General features: G+C 40.4%; 1 pseudogene; it reads left to right on the top strand.

Annotated features, from left to right (window-relative positions):
• The first annotated feature begins 1,325 nt into the window (after nucleotides 1-1,325).
• Nucleotides 1,326-2,399, top strand: LOC110137699 (small ribosomal subunit protein eS4, X isoform-like; annotated as a pseudogene).
• The last annotated feature ends 944 nt before the right edge of the window (nucleotides 2,400-3,343 follow it).

The following is a 3,343-nucleotide window of genomic DNA, read 5'->3' as shown; positions in this document are numbered from 1 at the left end:
CAGTTTGGTGGTTCCTTTAAAAAGTAAAAATACATATAATTCAGCAATCATGCTCCTTGGTATTTATCAAAAGAAGCTGAAAACCTAGGTCCACCTAAAGACCTGCACACAGATGTTTATAGAAGTTTTATTCATAATTTCCAAAACTTGGAAGCAACCACAATGTCTTGTAGCAGGTGAATAGATAAACTGGTACATTTAGACAATGGAATACTACTTAGTGATAAAAAGAAATAAGTTATCAAGCCATAAGAAGACATGGGAGAATCTTAAAATTCATATTAGTAAGTGAAAGAAGCCAATCTGAAAAGGCTACATACTGTAGGATTCCAACTATATGACATTCTGGAAAAGGCAAACTATGGAAACAGTAAAAAGATCACTGGTTGCCTGGGGTTGGGGTGGGAGTGAGGGATGAATAGAATGAATAAGGAGGAATGAATGAGGAGCTCAGATAATTTTTAGGGCAGTAAAAATACTCTCTTTGATATTTTAATGATGGATATGTGTCATTATACATTTGTCATTATACATTATACATAGAATGTATAATACCAAGAGTGAACTCTAATGTAAACTATGGACTTTGGATGATAATCGTGTATCAATATAGGTTGACTGATTTTTAACAAATGGACCACTGTGGGTGCAGACTGTGGATAATGGGGGAGGCTATCCATGTGAGGAGGCGGGAGGGATATTAAAAAATCTCCATCTTCCACTTAGTTTTGCTGTGAACCTGAAACTACTCTAAAAAATAAAGTCTATCAAAAACTATTCTTAAAACATTTTCTTCAAGCAGTGCACAGAACTGACAGTGCTGAGAAATTAGTGTTCCTGCATCATAACGTCAAAATTTATAATGTGAAAACCTCATTTGTAAACAAATATTTATAATCATTTTCCAATAATGTTTTGAATTTACTCTTCTATTCCAGATGTTTTTTCCATTAATATGATAGTGTTATCTTTGGCCTTAGCTTCAGTAAAATATTGACTTTAAGATGTGACCATTTAGCGTTTTGCCTAAATGTATATTCAGTGCACCCCTAGTCACCAAGTAAACGAGAACCTCAAAGTCAATAGGAGTATTTCACTTAATCCGCTATCAATTTTCTGATTCATCCAATGGGCATGTGTTCTATTTCCTCTTCAGTTTAGGTGTACATTCATAACTTAATATCACTTTGAAAAAAGAAGATAGATGTCTTACCCTTTCCCACATGCAGAAGTTTTATTGTCAAAAACTAGGAGTGACAATAATAGAAGGCTTCAAACCAACCCTTAGAAAATCACAGTCACCTCTTTTCGTGCCTAGCACAGCCATGGCTTGGGGTCCCAAGAAGTCCCTGAAATGTGTAGCAGCTCCAAAACATTGGATGTTGGATAAACTGACTGGTGTGTTTGCCCCTCGTCCATCTACCGGCCCCACAAGCTAAGGGAATGTCTCCCCCTAATCATTTTCCTAAGGAATAGACTTAAGTATGCCCTAACAGGAGATGAAGTAAAGAAGATTTGCATGCAGCGTTTCATTAAGATCGATGGCAAAGTCCGCACAGATATAACCTACCCTGCTGGTTTTATGGATGTCATCAGCATTGATAAGACTGGAGAGAATTTTCGTTTGATCTATGACACCAAGGGTCGCTTTGCTGTTCATCGTATTACACCTGAGGAGGCCAAGTATAAATTGTGCAAAGTAAGAAAGATATTTGTGGGGACAAAAGGAATCCCTCATCTGGTAACCCATGATGCTCGTACCATCCGTTACCCTGATCCCCTCATCAAGGTGAATGACACCATTCAAATTGACTTGGAGACTGGCAAGATTACTGATTTCATCAAATTTGACACTGGTGTGGCTCAGACGGTAAAGCATCTGTCTGCAATGCAGGAGACCCGGGTTCGATCCCTGGGTCGGGAAGATTCCCTGGAGAAGGAAATGGCAGCCCACTCCAGTATTCTTGCCTGGAGAATTCCATGGACAGAGGAGCCTGGTGGGGCCACAGTCCATGGGGTCACAAAGAGTCGGACACGACTGAGCGACTTCACTTCACTTCACTTCACTTCAACGACTGGAGGTGCTAACCTGGGAAGAATTGGTGTGATTACAAACCGGGAGAGACATCCAGGTTCTTTTGATGTAGTTCATGTGAAAGATGCGAACGGCAACAGCTTTGCCACTCGGCTCTCAAACATTTTCGTTATTGGCAAAGGCAACAAACCGTGGATCTCTCTTCCCCGTGGAAAGGGTATTCGCCTTACCATTGCTGAGGAGAGAGACAAGAGATTGGCAGCCAAACAGAGCAGTGGATAAAATGATCTCTATGTGATGTGATTGGAAAAGTCTTTGTACTTAATTAAAGATAATACCAAGTGAAAAAAAAAAGTAAAGAAAATCACAGTCACCATTTTGGGTAGACATTCCCCAACATTTATCAAGCTCAGCACTAACAATTTTTTTCTAATTGGTGTACAGTTGCTTTCCAGGTGGTGCTAGTGGTAAAGAACCCACCTGCCAATGCAGGAGACATAAGAGACACAGGTTCCATCCCTGGGTCAGGAAGATCCCCTGGAGGAGGGCATGGCAACCCACTCCAGTATTCTTGCCTGGAGAATCCCATGGACAGAGGAGACTTGTGGGCTATGGTCCATAGGGTCACAAAGAGTTGGACATGACTGAAGTCACTTAGCACACACACATGTGTAGTTGCTTTACAGTGCTGTGTTAGTTTCTATGTACAACAATGTGGTCGGCTACACAGGACAAACAATCTTCTTCAGTAAGTCAATTCTTTTGGTTACCTGGGCATATCTTTTACAACTAGTTCCTCTTCGGTGGCTGGCCCATCAGGAAGTAGCATTGTCCAAATCCAGATCTTTCCTGCTGTTCTTTTTCATGATGGATTTGGTTACTTTCCAGCCTAAAATTGCTATAGTGTTGCTCTCTAGTTTAGAATTTGGGGGTTTGATTCATCTGTGTGCTAAAGCAAATCCCAACTTACTTCTCGACAGTTATTTTGGCTCTGACAGTGTGTATTCCCTTGGCCTGCCTTCACATTTTTAAATTTATTTTTTATTTTTTTCATTTATTTTTATTCGTTGGAGGCTAATTACTTTATAATATTGTAGTGGTTTTTGCCATACAGTGACATGAATCAGCCATGGATTTACATGTGTTCCCCATCCTGATCCCCCCTCCCGCCTCCCTCTCCGTCCATTGAAGGGCCTTGGCTTTCTACTCCAGGATGGGTTCTTGTTTGGCTCATCTTCTACTCAGATTGACTTTTAAAACACATGGTTCTGTACTTTAGGAAACAGAAGAGTTGTGCTCTAAGGATTT

The sequence above is a fragment of the Odocoileus virginianus genome, unplaced genomic scaffold (assembly GCF_023699985.2).
Source record: "Odocoileus virginianus isolate 20LAN1187 ecotype Illinois unplaced genomic scaffold, Ovbor_1.2 Unplaced_Scaffold_2, whole genome shotgun sequence".
Lineage (NCBI taxonomy): Eukaryota > Metazoa > Chordata > Mammalia > Artiodactyla > Cervidae > Odocoileus > Odocoileus virginianus.
This window is presented reverse-complemented; position numbering and strand designations above follow the sequence as displayed.